Source organism: Musca autumnalis, unplaced genomic scaffold (assembly GCF_047663935.1).
Source record: "Musca autumnalis isolate F117 unplaced genomic scaffold, ASM4766393v1 scaffold_1, whole genome shotgun sequence".
NCBI classification, from domain to species: Eukaryota; Metazoa; Arthropoda; class Insecta; order Diptera; family Muscidae; genus Musca; species Musca autumnalis.
Genome location: NW_027411644.1, coordinates 304,678,693 through 304,697,787, shown reverse-complemented (window position 1 = coordinate 304,697,787; position 19,095 = coordinate 304,678,693).

Here is a 19,095-nt window from a genome sequence, read left to right as displayed (position 1 = left end):
AGACGAACACGAGCGAAAAAGGTGGCTAGACAACCTGATGCAATGCAACATCGGTAGAGGGCGGAAGTAAATTGTGGCCAAACGTTAAATCACGTTCCAATCCGGGAAAGACGGATGATAGAACCCCTTTTAATTTCAACAGCGCTACAGTAACTGAACCTAATAGTTGCGCGTGTTATTTTAAACGGCAGTTTATAGAACACCCCGAAAGTGATAGGGCAAAGTGGAGTGTGCTTCGCTCTATAAGAATAGCCCTTCCATCCGAGGAGGTACCACCACAATATACTATGGGCGATATTGCACACGTCGTCAAAACGCGATATCATTCAAAGCGTTGTCCACACGGAATATGTTTAAGCTACTGGATGAACCCGGAGTTGAGAATTTAACAAGTGTCCTCAACTTGTTGTTAGCCGCCACCTGTATTGTAACAGAAGCCGGGCAACGATGCCAGCAGAGGGGAATCTTACAGGCCGATTTCCCTCCTGTCCCTCTTGTCACCAGTAAAGAAGCTGTTTTCCAATTGCCCAACAAACATCAACATGGATTCCGGAAAATGCACAGCACCACAACAGCTGTACATGTCATATCCACACATATCTGCGGAGGACTGAACCAGAACAGGCCGTGCGACCTATCGAAGGCCTTCAATACAATCAACCATGGTTGCATGCTAAGCTGTTCGAGAAGCTGTATAGAGATGACTATCCTCCAGTCGTGTTGGAAACGTGTATGGACCGCAGTCGTTTGTAGAATTCCGAAATAAGAAGTCCAAAACCCGTAAAGTGAAGCAGTCTATTACCCAAGTCGGGATGATATCTCCAAACCTTCCAGACGACATAGGGATCGTAATGTCGGGTCCAATCGTCAATTACGTGTGTGTAGGTTAAATGTCTACATAGTTGACCAAGTGTAGTTCTTCCATCTGAGAAATATCCGCCGCTGAATCCCTTGCAACACTGTTCACCTCATGGATGGCTGAAATGAGGCTCCCACTGAACATATTGGTCGATGGTGCCCCGATTCCACCACTAACTGCCCCAAAATATGGGGTGTAACGGTCGATATAATGTTTAAGTCGTCCGCGCAAGACACAAATATTTGGGATTAGATCAGAAGTGGGAACAAGGTCATAAAGTCGCTGACTTCTTACAAAGCAATAGGCCGGTCTACACGGCTCCAGCGTGTTTTGCAAATATTAGGGCTACACATTGGAGGGTATTCAAACCTACCAGAATGCAGCCCTGAGGACCGCAACAGGGTGCCTCCTCATGCTCTTCATGACATCATGAGGAGCAAAGGTTTTACCGGTGCATCAGCATAACAGGATTTGGTCGACGCGGCTCCAGCGTGGTATGCAAATATTATGCTTGGGTGTTATCGCAGTGAGTGTCCCTGCCCGTCAGGAGAGATCTTTATGATCTAGAGAGAGGTCCCCCTAACAACCCATCGCAGCAGAAGAACGTAAGCTGTCAAGGCAAACACCATCAATTCATGTTAGGCCCGAATTGATGCCACGATACCCAACACAAGTCCGGCTTGTGGACTAGGATCACACGACACGCTGCATTTGTTTAGTTCACAGCTAATCTCACTCACCTGTCTCCTTATTCTTTATGGATGCAACCAGTCCAGGTTGCAGAACTTTTGAGTTTGGATACAGAGAAATAAAACACGAACGAACATATGTATTTGTGTTTTGCTACAACAACAACAAAAACCCTGCAGCCACCAACCGCACAAAATAGTTTTTTAGTAAGGATCTAAGGATAGGTAATGGAAATCAATAATCAATTTTTCGACTTTTTGGAACGGCGATTATTTCAATTGCCTTAAAACTCGACTTTCGACATTTTCATAACTGCAGAAAATCGATTATAATCGACTATTCGTCGATTTTCGAGTTTTGGGCAAACTCGAAAATCGATCACAAGATAATCGATTATGTAATTTTCCCTCCAGAAAAAAGTCTACTATGATTTTTAGACTTTTGATAGCAAAAAGTTGATTAATCGAAAGTCGACTTACCTATCCCTACTAGCCTCATTGAAGTAATGGACTCCTTGATTATCTGGCTGGTTAACGCAAAAAAACTTCCGATAGCAAAGAAAATTTCAATTGTCGCAACTAAATTAGTCCTGCACTAGTTCTTTTGTCATCAAGTAAACTAAAAGGCGTAGATTGGGAATATAAAATCTCTCTCTAAGGAACGACAGGAGAGAGGAACGTTCTGGTATATGAATGTAAAGCTAGAACTAGTATACAATCTACGGGTAATGCAGAGAGAGTCAATTGCCTACCTTCTATGACATTCTCATGTTAAAGTTTACAGTTGATTGCATGGTGAGGGTTCCAAAGTGGAACTAGTTACTGTAACCCTGAGAATAGACGATTTTCCGATACCGTACTAGTTCATCTTGTTAGCGGGCTTTGATAGATCAAACATGTTTCTCATCGAAAACATGGTTTTGGACAAATGGAAAAATGGTTCGCAGATATACCTATATGGGGATACACTTCTTCAGGTACCCTCAACACAATACATGTCCTTGATTTTTTAATTTTCTTGCAGCAGGTAGTTCTCGCGGCTCCTATTACGCTGACACCAACTAAAATGCCGAATGATTAGGTTACGAATTGAGTACGAGTTACGAATGAAGGAAGTGCAGTTTGACATTCTCATATATGTTTCTCCGTGTGTTTCTGTTAACAGCGATATGTTTTTCGTACGTTTTTGGTCCAAAAGTCCATGCTTCCTAGTACTCTATCGTACTACTACTTCGAATATCGTTCGAAGATCAAACTAATTGTCGAAGCACATTTTCCATTTCGATTGAGACGCCTCCAAAACATAGTTTTTTAAACGCTTCAACAGCAACTACTGGTGATAAAAAGCGTGGTCAACGACTTTTTTCTTCATTTGCGGAAAAAAGGTAGTTATTGGGGGCCAAGTCAGGGCTGTACGGCGAATGGTCCATCAATTCCACATTTTGACCGGTCAGAAAGGTGCCTTTTAAGCCGATGTGTGAAAACTGGCATTGTAACACTGATTCGTCTTGTTCGTTTTTAGAATACCTCCGAAGACTTCCGGCAAACAAATTGTGGTGCACCACTCAGAATTGATCGTTCTACGTTGCTCAAACCCAATGACCAGTTTAGCCGAAGAAACAAACGACAATTTGCTTCGAAGTGCTACTTTCACGAACACATTCGTTGGATTTAGCCCGTCTTCGAAGACCCACACGATTGATTGCTGTTTTGTTTCGGGTTTATACGCATAGACCCATGATTCGTCACCTGTGATGATCTTGTAAACGTCTTTTGAAGCACCGCGATCGTATTTCTTCGCAATTTTTTTGCACCAATCCACAATAGCCTTTTTATACCCTCAGCGTTTATGCTAACGAGGGTATATACAATTTCATACGGGCAAAATGTGCCCCATCGAAATAATGGTTTTAGACACCAAGTATGTGTGGGCAAAATTCGTTTCTGATAATATGGAGTTGATTTAGCCATGGCTAGAGCGCATGATAACTCTCGAACGGATTAACCGATTCGGTTCAAAATTTGCCTTTCGTAATATTTTGTTCAAACTTAGTTTAAGCTCGAAGATGGGTTATATCGGTCCACTCCTTCCGGTACCTCCCCCAATAAAGTTCGAAAATGTTCGGACAATTTGTGCGCACGATAACTCTTGAAGGGAGTAATCGATTTTATCCATACTTTGCACATCGTGAAACTTCTAACAGACTTAGATGAGGTTTCAATATGGACTCAATCGGTCTACTCCTTTGGGGACCTCCCACACAAATGTTCGTTAAAGTTCAGTTTAGGACCTGCTCTCGAATCGCTTTGATTTTTGTTACAGCAACTTTTATTCACTACACGCCATTCGACGGTATAATTTTCTTTAGGGGCAAGTCCATACTTCCTAAGAAAGTAGCCGGAAAGTTGTAAAATACCCCCATGACACTGAGTGTGGAGCGCAAGATACCTCTCGAACAGATCTGCCAATTTGGTCCAAAATTTGGCCTTCGTAACATTTTGTCCAAACTTAGTTTAAGTTCAAAGATAAGCCATATCGGTCCACTCCTTCAGGTACCTCCCCCACAAAAGTTTGAAAATGTTCGCAAAAATTGTGCGCACGACAATTCTTGAAGGGAGTGACCGATTTGGTCCATATTTTACACATCCTAATATATCTACCAGATATAGAGCAGATTCGAATATGGACAATATTTGTCCACTACTTCGGGTATCTACCACACAAATTTTCGGATAAGTTCAATTTAAGGCCTGCTTTCGAATAACTTCGATTTTTGTTGAAGCAACTTGCATTTGCTGCCTAAATTGCGACGGCAAAAGTTTTTACAGGGGCGAGTCCATACTTCTTGACAAAACAACCAGAAAGGTGTAAAAAACCCATATGGCACCATATGTAGTGGCTGGAGAGCACAATAACTCTCGAACTGATCAACCAATTTGGTCCAAAATTTGGCCTTCGTGATATTTTGTCCAGTTTCAGTTGGAAGACGGGTAATGCAGTTCCACAACTTCTGGTACTTTTAAAAAATGTGACTGAAATGGTATGTATGATATCTTTTGAACGGGGAAACCAATTTGGTCCAAACTTTGGACCTCCTAAAATTTTGTCAAAATTTAATTTCACTTCTAAAATCGCCCATATCGGTCCCTTTCTTACGGTTCAACATTTTTGTCTAAGAGCAGTGTAGAGTCCGTTCGAAGATCCTTTTGAAATGTGTACCGATGTTAGTTGTGGTCCTGTTATTTTATGTTTTCCGTGGACAAGTCCATGCTTCCTGACATACTGGCCTAAAAGTTATGCAATGACCCACTGAAATGACTGGTGGGTGCGAAATCTATCGACAAGATATTCTTTTAAGTACCTCCTCTGCAACACTTTTGAACTTTAATCCTAATCTACATTTTTGTCGGCAAGTTCATATGTCAAAAATGGGCCGGCCACAAAATTCTTAAAAGACCTTAAATACTTTCTATCTATCCATGGATGAAAGTTTCAATTCACATAGGCTGAGTGTATATATCTGTCGGCACAGCCGACTGAGACTTTTTTACTTGTACAGAAAAATTTTGAACTTTTGTATGGGAGGAACCCGAAGTAGTGGACTGATATGGCCCATCATCGAACTTAAACTAAGTTTGGGCAAAATATAAGGAATTGAAAAATTTGGTTCGAATCGTTTAATCCGTTCGAGAGATATCGTGAGCCCGGCCAGACAGATGGACAGACGGACGGACATGGCTAAATCGACTCCAAATTGTCGGAAACAAATTTCGTCCAAACATACTTGGGGTCTAAAACCGTTATTTCGATGAGGCACATTTTTGGTCGTATCAAAGTGGATATACCCTCGTCAGCATAAATCCTGAGGGTATAATGATCGGACGAAAATGTTATCAAGTAAATTCCATTCTTTTTGTGGCGAATTGATTTTTCAATTTACTGTAAACAACGCAACACATGTCCGTACGTCAAACCGTACTGAGCATGTTTATCCTAAAAAGTGTCAAACTTTTTAATGGAAATGTCCAACGATCCCAAGTTTTATAAATACTGGCAAAAGGTCAAAGTTTAGTTCATAGAATATGCCAGTAATTTTGTGTGATAATTTGGCAGTAGTTAGCGAGAGAAATTGATTATTCTCAAATACTTTTCCAAGCCACCACAATTTTTTTGAGATAATCAGCATATTTAATTAAATAACCCACTTTTACATCAGCCAGACTAAGTTAATTTTTTACGGAATAAATTATTTTCTTTTCTGTTTCTAACTGTTATTATAGTCTCGTCGTTTATATGAGACACAACAATCATTTATTTACTTCCATTGCGTCTATCTATCCACTTGGAATCTGGAATCGCATGTCAAACATTTAGTCATAGCTGAGTTGTTATTAGTTTTGTTGTTATTTATCGCTGGACAAATATTAAACCGAATGCTTAACATCTTGGAGTGGTTTCAAAGTTCAAGCGGTAACACGTTGAATTTATTTCAGTTCTCCCTTCTCAATATCGTAGACAATGTTATTGATTTGCAATAACCACTAATCATCTAAACGTTTGTACCCATATACATACATATGTATTTAGTGTCTACGAAATATTAATATTTATACCTATAACGGCCACAGTGTAGCGAAATCGAAAGAAGACAAATACATATTTTCTTAACTTAAGACAAAGTCCAGGGAACGTAAAAGTTTGACATATATAGGGTTATGACTTTTTTACGACCTCGTCCCTGTATGAAATTTTTATGAGTTTTTACCTGAGATTGCATAAAATCTTAATTATAAAGTGATTCGATAAAAAAATCTTTCGCATAAAAAGCTTTTAAAGTTTTTATTTTTCAGAACTTTAGACAATTTTTTGAAGTCACTATAAGCAGATATTTCACTGAAAACAATGCATTGGGGCACACGACATAACCAAAATGACATAACTCTTTGTTTCTCACTAATTTTATCATCGTTTCATAACATATACATATATCATTTAATATTATATATAACTTTATTTCATACATAAAAATTAAAAGAGGTTTGTGCGGGACCTTTTTTTTTAAATTTAAATGGAATAAATGTCATTTTAGTCATAAATAGGCAAAAGGTCATTCATTCGTGCAACAGGAAATAGTTTTTTGAGATTTTTTTTTTAATTTCATAGAATTTTGTCAACAAAAAAATTTTCAAAGTGATTTGTGCGGAACCTTTTTTTCATAATAAAATGAAGTGAATGTTAATTTAGGCATTAATAGGAAAAAGTTCATTCATTCTCACTACAGGAAATCATTTTGGAGAAAAAATGTCAAAAAGTCATAACCCTAATATATACATTAGAGAGTCCCAAAAACAAATTATACCCTCAGCCTTTAGGCTAACGAGGTTATATACACCTAGGGAAAAAATGACACCATACGTGGTCAAACTGACCACATCCGTTGTCGATAGTATAGCAACAGCACCGTTTGTGGTCGTAAGCCGTTGCAATGTGTGCCAAATATGCAAAAAAAATCGAAAATTCCCAAAAAAAAAAAAAAAATACATGAAGGGAGAAAACATCCTAGCTAGGAGAGAAAGGCAACAATTTCGTTGGTTGTACCGTTATATTTGAAGTAGCGGTACCTATAACAAGACCTTATTTTCGTTAAAACAAACACTAAAAATTCAAGGAAATTCATAGATTTTGGGTGAATCATATTATCACGAGTTGTTGGAATTTTTTATGCCCTCCACCATAGTATGGAGGATATATTATGTATATTTTTCCGTTTGTTACGCATTGAAATAATCATAATCAATCAAATAATCAAATCCGTCCGTCTGTTGTGTGAAATTTTGCAGGCAGGGCTATATCGGTCCACGTTTTGGTACAGTCCCCATATAACGGTACCCCCCGATTTCCGATATTTTGACGCTTTAATCTACATTTTCAGACCGAAGTAGCCATAATTTGACATTTAAGTTTCCTAGTGACCACAACACTTGTATTCCAAAAATGTTGGACATTGGTCCATGTTTTGTTATAGCTAACGGTAACTCCCGATTTTCAGTATTTTGAGGATTTTAGCTACAGTTTTTTACCGAAATAACTGTAATTTGATGTTTAAAGTTCTCAGCGGTCACGAAAGTTCTCCACCAAAAATCGTCAACATAGGTCCATGTTTTGGTATAGCCCCCATATAACGGTACCTACTAAATACTAAATACTAAATACTAAATACTAAATACTAAATACTAAATACTAAATACTAAATACTAAATACTAAATACTAAATACTAAATACTAAATACTAAATACTAAATACTAAATACTAAATACTAAATACTAAATACTAAATACTAAATACTAAATACTAAATACTAAATACTAAATACTAAATACTAAATACTAAATACTAAATACTAAATACTAAATACTAAATACTAAATACTAAATACTAAATACTAAATACTAAATACTAAATACTAAATACTAAATACTAAATACTAAATACTAAATACTAAATACTAAATACTAAATACTAAATACTAAATACTAAATACTAAATACTAAATACTAAATACTAAATACTAAATACTAAATACTAAATACTAAATACTAAATACTAAATACTAAATACTAAATACTAAATACTAAATACTAAATACTAAATACTAAATACTAAATACTAAATACTAAATACTAAATACTAAATACTAAATACTAAATACTAAATACTAAATACTAAATACTAAATACTAAATACTAAATACTAAATACTAAATACTAAATACTAAATACTAAATACTAAATACTAAATACTAAATACTAAATACTAAATACTAAATACTAAATACTAAATACTAAATACTAAATACTAAATACTAAATACTAAATACTAAATACTAAATACTAAATACTAAATACTAAATACTAAATACTAAATACTAAATACTAAATACTAAATACTAAATACTAAATACTAAATACTAAATACTAAATACTAAATACTAAATACTAAATACTAAATACTAAATACTAAATACTAAATACTAAATACTAAATACTAAATACTAAATACTAAATACTAAATACTAAATACTAAATACTAAATACTAAATACTAAATACTAAATACTAAATACTAAATACTAAATACTAAATACTAAATACTAAATACTAAATACTAAATACTAAATACTAAATACTAAATACTAAATACTAAATACTAAATACTAAATACTAAATACTAAATACTAAATACTAAATACTAAATACTAAATACTAAATACTAAATACTAAATACTAAATACTAAATACTAAATACTAAATACTAAATACTAAATACTAAATACTAAATACTAAATACTAAATACTAAATACTAAATACTAAATACCTTGTTGCAGCAAAGGTACGCACCCGCTTAAACGTAGCAAACAAAGTACGAACAGACACAACACGAAAGTTCGACATCGGTAAGCTGCAATCACAACAGATAGCCACAGCATATTCCACTCAACTAGCCCAATTGCTTAATCAAAGCCCTCCTCATCCCGATAACATATCAGCGCAATGGCAAAGCATTGCCCACTCCATGCAAACAGCCGCAAAATCCATACTTGGATACCAGAGACCTCCACCAAGGAATCCATGGTATGATGAGGAGTGTCGTGCTGCCACCGAAGAGAAAAATGCGGCATATAAGGCTACTTTACAATCCGTAGCAACGCGTAGCGCACGAGAGAGATACAGGGAGAAAAGGAGAGAGGAGAAACGTCTTTTCCGCAGGAAAAAGAGAGAGATGGAAAAGCGGGAGTGTGAAAAAATCGAGATGTACAGGAGCCAGAATGAAGTCCGAAAATTCTACCAAAGAGTCAAGCATCAAACTGACGGCTTTGGTACAGGCACATCCTCCTGTAGAGACCAGCAAGGTAATTTGGTAACTGATACAGATAGTGTACTCAGGATATGGAAAGAACATTTTTCAAATCTGTTGGTATCCAATAGCAGCGAAGACGACGAAGATACCACAGTCCCAATCCCAGAAGATGGTATTGAATGTATACCGCCCAGCCAAGATGAGGTAAAGACAGCAATAAATCGGCTGAAGAATAATAAGGCAGCAGGGGCCGATGGCTTACCAGCCGAGCTGTTCAAAACCGGAGGCGACACGCTGATAAGGTGTATTCATCAGCTAGTTAGCACCATCTGGCAGGAAGAACGAGTACCCGACGATTGGAACCTGAGTATCCTGTGCCCCGTCCACAAGAAGGGAGATAAGACTGTATGCTCTAACTATAGGGGCATAAGTCTACTCCCTATTGCCTACAAGATCGTGTCAGGGATATTGTGCGAACGACTAAAGCCAATGGTCAACGAGATTATTGGACCATACCAATGCGGCTTTAGACCTGGCAAGTCCACCATTGACCAGATATTTACCCTGCGGCAAATCCTGGAGAAGACCCAAGAGATGCAGATCGACACCTACCACCTTTTTGTCGATTATAAAGCAGCCTTCGACAGTCCGCTGCGCTCAAAGGTATTCCAAGCCATGTCTGAATTTGGTATTCCCGCAAAGCTCATCCGGCTTTGTAAAATGACTTTAACTGACACGAGGTCCTCAGTTAAAATAGGAAAGAACCTCTCCGAAGAGTTTGGTACCAAAAGAGGTTTCAGACAAGGAGACAGTCTTTCGTGTGACCTCTTCAACATCCTGCTAGAAAAGGTTATACGAGAGGCAAACGTCAAAAGAAGTGGCACAATCTACACCAATAGTCACATGTTACTTGCTTATGCTGATGATATAGACATCATGGGTCGATCAGTAAAAGAAGTAACTGATACCTTTATAAAAGTCGAAGGAGAATCTGCTAAAGTGGGTCTGGCGGTAAACGGTGAGAAGACCAAGTTGATGGTGTCGACGCGCAATGCGTCCATTGAGCTCGGACCGACTGTGGAAGTTGGTTCCTATAATATTGAGGTAGTAAAAGACTTCGTCTACCTCGGCACCTCCGTCAACACAACAAACGACATCAGTTGTGAAATAAAAAGAAGAATTGTATTGGCCAACAGATGCTACTTTGGATTAAGTAAGCAGTTTAAAAACAAAGCCACATCTCGTCAAACAAAAATAACGCTCTACAAAACACTTATACTACCCGTGCTGATGTATGGCTCCGAAGCCTGGGTACTTGCGCAAGCAGACATGGCAGTGCTTGGTGTGTTTGAGAGAAAAATTCTTCGAAAGATCTACGGACCAATCTGCGTTGACGGTGAATATCGACGTCGCATGAACCACGAGCTGTATCTGCTATACAACGACATCAATATTGTTAAACGTATCGAGATGCAGCGATTGCGTTGGCTAGGCCATGTCAAAAGAATGAGCGATGATGAACCCACTAAAAAGGCGTATGAATACATGCCACATGGCGGTGCACGCAGAATTGGCAGGCCAAGGAATAGATGGCGCAAACAAGTGGATGTTGAGATGAAAAGGCGCGGTATTCCAGAGAGCAAAGCAACAAATAGAGAGGAATGGAGATCTCTTCTTAGTTCGGCCTATAGAACAAATGTTCTGTAATGGGCCAGCTAAGTAAGTAAGTAAGTAAATACTAATACTAAATACTAAATACTAAATACTAAATACTAAATACTAAATACTAAATACTAAATACTAAATACTAAATACTAAATACTAAATACTAAATACTAAATACTAAATACTAAATACTAAATACTAAATACTAAATACTAAATACTAAATACTAAATACTAAATACTAAATACTAAATACTAAATACTAAATACTAAATACTAAATACTAAATACTAAATACTAAATACTAAATACTAATACTAAATACTAAATACTAAATACTAAATACTAAATACAACTAAATACTAAATACTAAATACTAAATAAAAACTAAATACTAAAATAAATACTAAATACTAAATACTAAATACTAAATACTAAATACTAAATACTAAATACTAAATACTAAACTAAAACTAAATACTAAATACTAAATACTAAATACTAAATACTAAATACTAAATACTAAATACTAAATACTAAATACTAAATACTAAATACTAAATACTAAATACTAAATACTAAATACTAAATACTAAATACTAAATACTAAATACTAAATACTAAATACTAAATACTAAATACTAAATACTAAATACTAAATACAAATACTAAATACTAATACTAATACTAAATACTAAATACTAAATACTAAATACTAAAACTAAATACTAAATACTAAAACTAAATACTAAATACTAAATACTAAATACTAAATACTAAATACTAAATACTAAATACTAAATACTAAATACTAAATACTAAATACTAAATACTAATACTAAATACTAATACTAAATACTAAATACTAAATACTAAATACTAAATACTAAATACTAAATACTAAATACTAAATACTAAATACTAAATACTAAATACTAAATACTAAATACTAAATACTAAATACTAAATACTAAATACTAAATACTAAATACTAAATACTAAATACTAAATACTAAATACTAAATACTAAATACTAAATACTAAATACTAAATACTAAATACTAAATACTAAATACTAAATACTAAATACTAAATACTAAATACTAAATACTAAATACTAAATACTAAATACTAAATACTAAATACTAAATACTAAATACTAAATACTAAATACTAAATACTAAATACTAAATACTAAATACTAAATACTAAATACTAAATACTAAATACTAAATACTAAATACTAAATACTAAATACTAAATACTAAATACTAAATACTAAATACTAAATACTAAATACTAAATACTAAATACTAAATACTAAATACTAAATACTAAATACTAAATACTAAATACTAAATACTAAATACTAAATACTAAATACTAAATATAAATACTAAATACTAAATACTAAATACTAAATACTAAATACTAAATACTAAATACTAAATACTAAATACTAAATACTAAATACTAAATACTAAATACTAAATACTAAATACTAAATACTAAATACTAAATACTAAATACTAAATACTAAATACTAAATACTAAATACTAAATACTAAATACTAAATACTAAATACTAAATACTAAATACTAAATACTAAATACTAAATACTAAATACTAAATACTAAATACTAAATACTAAATACTAAATACTAAATACTAAATACTAAATACTAAATACTAAATACTAAATACTAAATACTAAATACTAAATACTAAATACTAAATACTAAATACTAAATACTAAATACTAAATACTAAATACTAAATACTAAATACTAAATACTAAATACTAAATACTAAATACTAAATACTAAATACTAAATACTAAATACTAAATACTAAATACTAAATACTAAATACTAAATACTAAATACTAAAATACTAAATACTAAATACTAAATACTAAATACTAAATACTAAATACTAAATACTAAATACTAAATACTAAATACTAAATACTAAATACTAAATACTAAATACTAAATACTAAATACTAAATACTAAATACTAAATACTAAATACTAAATACTAAATACTAAATACTAAATACAAATACTAACTAGCGGTAATTTGTCATTTGAGGTTGCCAGTGGTCACAAAACTTCTCTAATTAAATTTGTAATTTGTTAACATAGTTCGATTTTTGTTATAGCTCGCATATAACGGTGCCTCTCGATTTTCCCGAATTTAGATATTTTGAGTAGTTTAGCCACACTTGTTGACCGAACTATCTGTAATTTTACATTCGAGGTTCCCAGTGTTCACAAAAATTCTCCAAGAAAAAAACCTCAAAATAGGTCCAAACTTTGATATTGCCCATTTAAAGGAGCGGTCCAATTGCAGAAATTTTTTGATATTTTTTTCTGACGGTATTTGGGTATGCTAGGTTACAAAATATCTCAACCTAAAATTTTAGACAGGAAACAAAACTAACTAATATTTTATGGTGGAGAATATAAAAAGTTCGGCCCGGCCGAACTTAACGCTTTTTTACTTGTTAATGGTTCTTCTTGCTATCCGATTGTATGAAGGCTAGCGTATTAAAATGTGTTTAGAAGTAATTGTAGTTGAGTTACTGTAGGAGTATATTTATATTTAGTATATTTTTTATAGAATATAACTAAAAAGTCTCGCGGTACACTATAGGTAATTTGGCCTGTTTTTGAGGCAAAAATTAATAGCGGTGGACATGAAACCAAAGCCCAATCATCCCAATGGAAACGTCCAGAAGATGCAAGACCGAAAAAACACGTCAAGTTCTGTTAAATGTGAAGGTTTTGCTCACTGTTTTCTTCGACTGCAATGACGTGGTGCATCATGAATTATTGCCACAAGGTCGTGCGGTCAACGCTCAGCACCTATAACTCACCAGTTCAGACATCGATGCTTGTTCCTGATTTTTTGGCCAACAACAAAACCTTTATCATGCCTCAACCACCCAAGCCACGGTGGTGGACTTGCGTTCATCATTGATCGGAACGCCAGCTACATAATCATAGACCTCCGCACACCCTCTCCTTTGGACAACATCATTAAAACAATGGAAATTTTTGTTTGACTGGAGCTTCAGAACTAAACCCTTCAACCTTCAATAGATCATCTTTTGGAGGGCTATAACCGGATGTTGCTTGTTGATCTCAATGCGCATCATGAACTATGGTACTCACAGCTACTATCAGACTCTGGTGGCAACATGATAGTGGAGCTGATAGACGCATCGGAATTCTCTTCAATTAACGACGACTTCCCCACCAGAATCATGGCTAACTGCAGTAGCTCCCCTGACATTAGCATAGTCAGCTCGTCGCTTTTGTCACTAAGAACCCTGTAAATCCGTGTTTTATTGGATTCCGATTATCATTACGGTGGAAAAGCCTAGCGACGTCGTTTTAGTCGCAAAAGTGAACGTTCATCTACTACACCAATGCTAACTGGAATAGCTTTATGAACGATATTGTCAATTACCGTCCCCCTTATGTGCCATATTCTCAGGACGGCTAAAAGCAACATTCCATCAGGGCGAATTCCGCAATGGACACCCAACTTTCCAACACCTGCAGTGCGACTCACAGAAAAGCGAGAAAACCTACGCCTGACGTCCCAAATGATCTTCAGAGGAGATAGATACCCTTGTAAATCAGGACCGCAGAGAAAAATGGTTACATCATTTGGATAGATGTGAAGCTGGTTCACATAAACTTTGTGCAACCATTAAAGGTCTATCAGGAACCCAAGCAAGGAAGGACAACGTAACGATAAGTTTCGGCGGTGCCGATGCCAAAATTCCCCTTAAAGTTCTACCAACCCGACAGAGCATAATGGGATAAACCAGATAAAGCCACCTACTGCGAGAATCTTGCAGGTCAATCTCCTTTTTATCACTTCACAAAGGCCCATAGTACCACCACTGCTCTCACAGATGTCGTCAACAAATGGTTTAAACCAGACAAGACCCGCCCCAAGAACAACAATCGTTGCCCCAGATTTATGCACGGCATTAGGCACAGTCGATCACGCTATATTGATTGGCGACATCCTAGAATTTACGTTGGTTGTGCAGGCACACGTAGAGTTTCGAGACAAGAAGTCAAGGAGTAGGAAGGTTAAAATGGCGGTGTCATATCGCCACTTTTATTTAACCACTACCTATCTAAACTACCTACACCTCCAGATGGCGTTTAATTGGTCTCATATGCAGACGACTGCCCAGGAATGACGACCGCAGTGAACATCACAGATCTAGAAGAAAAACTAAACAACTAACTAGACATGCTAACCAATGTCCACCGCAACAATTTTCACATCTTGGAATAACGAAGTAAGGGGCACATTGCACATTAAGATTGGAGACATGACGATTCCATCCGTCCAAAATCCGAAGATCCTGGGTGTCACCTTCGATAACCTCCTCCTTTTTTAAGCATGCCGCTACACTCAAAACGAAGGTCCGAAAGAGAAACAGAGTGTTGAAAGCCATCTCGGGTACATCGTTGGTCAAGAACAAAGAGATGCTGCTGGTAATGTCGGTCTGTCCTGAATTACGCAGCCCCGGTTTGAGTATCATTTTTAAGTGATATGTAGTGAAGGTTGTTGCAATCTACTCAAAATAATGCTATTCGCACCGCTACTGACACATTCGGAATGACATCCGGCGATACATCCCCGACATCCAGAAAGGCATTCCATCGGAATTCGGCCGATCGTCACTGGTTGCATAGCTGAAGACACTTCATACCCGAGCAGTCCAGCAAGCTGTACGTGGTATGATATTAATCGCGTTCTACAACAACAAACCCCAGCGATTACGAATGTCTTTACCAAGCGTCACAAGATCAACTCTCGCACAATTGATATCTGGCTGCTCTACAATTAGATCCGTTCCTTTACTTTTGTACCCTACACCACACTGTGGTAAGGGGTATTATGTCTTTGTGCATTTGTATGTAACATACAAAAGGAAGCGAAATATACCCATAGTTCCTTTTGGGGATATACATATAATCACTTTCTGAGTCGATTTATACATGTCCGTCCGTCTGTCCATGTATTTTTGTTCGCAACGTACAGGTCGCATTTTTTGTCCGATTCAGCTGAAAATTGGGGACTACTATTTTTTTAGCCATAGGCGGTACGCTATTGCTTTTGGTGAAAATCGGTTCAGATTTTGATATAGATCCCATATATATTTTCGCCCGATTTCACGTATTTGCTGCACCAAACACTATATACGTCCGATTTTGATCAAATTTTGAATGTGTGACTTAATTCGGTCTAGATCTGCCAATTCGATCCAAAATTTGGCCTTCGTAATATTTTGTCCAAACATAGTTTAAGTTAGAAGATAAACCATATCGGTCCACTCCTTCAGGTACCTCCCTCACAAACGTTCAAAAATGTTCGGAAAAACTGTGCGCACGATAACTCTTGAAGGGAGTGACCGATCTAATCCATACTCTGCACATCCTATTATATCTACCAGACATAGATCAGGTTCAAATATGGACTATATTTGTCTACTCCTTCTGGTGCCTCCCAAACAAAATTTCGGATTAGTTCATTTTAAGACCAGCTCTCGAATCACTTTGATTTTTGTTGAAGCGATTTGCATTCGCTACCTCCATTACGACAGTAAAAGTTTTTTTCAGCCCGAAAGGTTTAAAAACCCCTATGCCACGATAACTCTCGAACTGTTCAACCGATTTGGACCACCATCTGGTCTTCGTCATATTTTATCCAAACTTAGTTTCATGGGGCAATACCGGACCACAATTTCCCGTATTTCTCCCCCAATAAAATGTCACTAAAATGCTAAGACGATATCACTTGAATGGGGCAACCAATTTGGTCCAAACTTTGGATCTCCTAAGATTTTGTCAACATTTAGTTTAACTTCTAAAATGGCCCATATCGGGCCATCCCTAAGGGTACCTCCCCCACAAAAGTTCAACATTTGTGTCTAAGTGCCGTTAATTCCTAATCCACATTTTTGTCGGCAAGTTCAATGTTCAAAAAAGGCCACAAAATTCTGAAGAGACCACAAATACATTCGATCTGCCCGTAGATGAAAGAAATTCGTCTGGTAGCCGGTGGTAGAAGAGAAAGCCATTTTTGGTCTCTTTCTCTTAAAAATTGCTAATATTTGTACCACTTTTTGGGGTTAAGGAACGCTTTGCACGTTAAAAATGGTAAGAAATGCTAAAAATGGTAACCTCAGGTAAGTAAAGGAACACAACTATTCTCAACTTATACCAGTCCAAAATTATGCAATATGCAATTATATTTGCCCATTATGCAGGCAAGGACCACAAGACACAGCGCCTAATTGATCTGTGGAATCGACCAATCGAAATAGCAAACTTCCTAAATCTCCCGAACCCGATAAATCTCAGAAATGTTTGGAAATTTAGCAAGAGGAGTATTTTCTTATTTAAACTCATGTGATTTATTTATTGGCCTCATCCGTTCCCAGCAATTTTAAAAGCCAGTCCGATTTTGAGAAAATTTGACGTTTTAGGGAAACATTTATTTATTGGAACGTATTTTTAAGCATTTTAAGCACAAAAAAGTAGTTTTAATAAAAAAATAAACAAGTAAAACCTGCCATAAATTTGAAAATAGGTCGAGTCGGAACCCTATAATATTCTTTTCTAGCGAATATTTAATTTTCTACTTGCCGAGGCTCCCAAATGCCAAATAAGATTGTGTTATTATTTTACACATATTTTATTATTACTTATTATTATTATTCCTTGTATTATTATTATTCCTTGTTGATTTGTATTTACTTCACTTATATTATTTTCCAACCGTCCATATTATTCGTCCAACCGAATAGTTTTCGTATTCGGTTGTACTCAACACAGGGTGTGTTTTGCTTTGTTATATTACAAACGATAATGTTTTGCAAATTCTTTAACAAATCATAGCATACTTTAAGGCTTCATACATATTAAGATCGTAATAAAGACAAAATGAGTTTGAAGATTATTGAATTGGCATGTTTGTTTAATTCAATATTGATTTTCAGTTTTTAAATAAAGAGAATAGTAATTGTTCTGTTCCACAACGTGCAAGAAGCTACTATTTTTGAATTTTTTTGACAAATTTGTAAAGGGAAAAAATTTTCAAAATAGTAGATTCTTGCATGTTCTTGTACCGAGCAAATATTGGCTAAAATATGTTACAAAATTTTTCCAAACCATCTAGAGCTTTTGTATGGATTGGTTGTCTAGTTAAATGTATCGGTTTATACCGATTACTTTAGGTAGTCCATTCCATAAGAAAGACATTGATCATACCACTAAAAAGGGTATAAATGCTGGTAGCAATGCGATACACGCAGAACGCCGAACCAAATCTATTTTGGAGCAAACAAATGGAAGACGTTCCGAGTTATGAAGGAAGTAAGCTCAGCTTCGAGATATGTACATATATGGACATATGCATGTATGTATGTACGTATCTCCGATAGTGTTGCATTGTAAAACATATTATTTTGATTGCCTGAAAGATTAATTGCCCTTCGGTTCCTTCAAATTCAAAATCTCTTTGGTTAAATCCTCAACATGTGTTCGATTTCAGTCTCTGCCGATGATGGTGTGAAGCAATCAGCCAGAAATTTGTGTTTTTCTTCATAATTTGCCATACCCGGCCCTTTGTTTCTTTTCTTCTGTTCTTATTCTTGTCTGCGTTGCTGTCTGCTGGTGTCTTCTGCAAATTCTAATTTGCATATAAATTGTTTGTTAATATGTCAAGGTACTGACAATTTTTGCCTCTTTAAGGGGTTTCTACAAACAACCTGTTGCTGCCGCTGCAAACCAAAAGAAAAAAAAGAAAAATATTTCTACAACATATTTACGTTGCACCTTTTTGAAACAGACCATCGTCGTAATCTTTTAGTTTCATGGCTACGGCGAGTGAGAGATTGTTTCGTTTGGTTCGCTTAATGGCCTAACTTGTTGGTCCGACACTGGTCGATTAATTTTCTTCTTAATAATAAATGCTTGAAAGT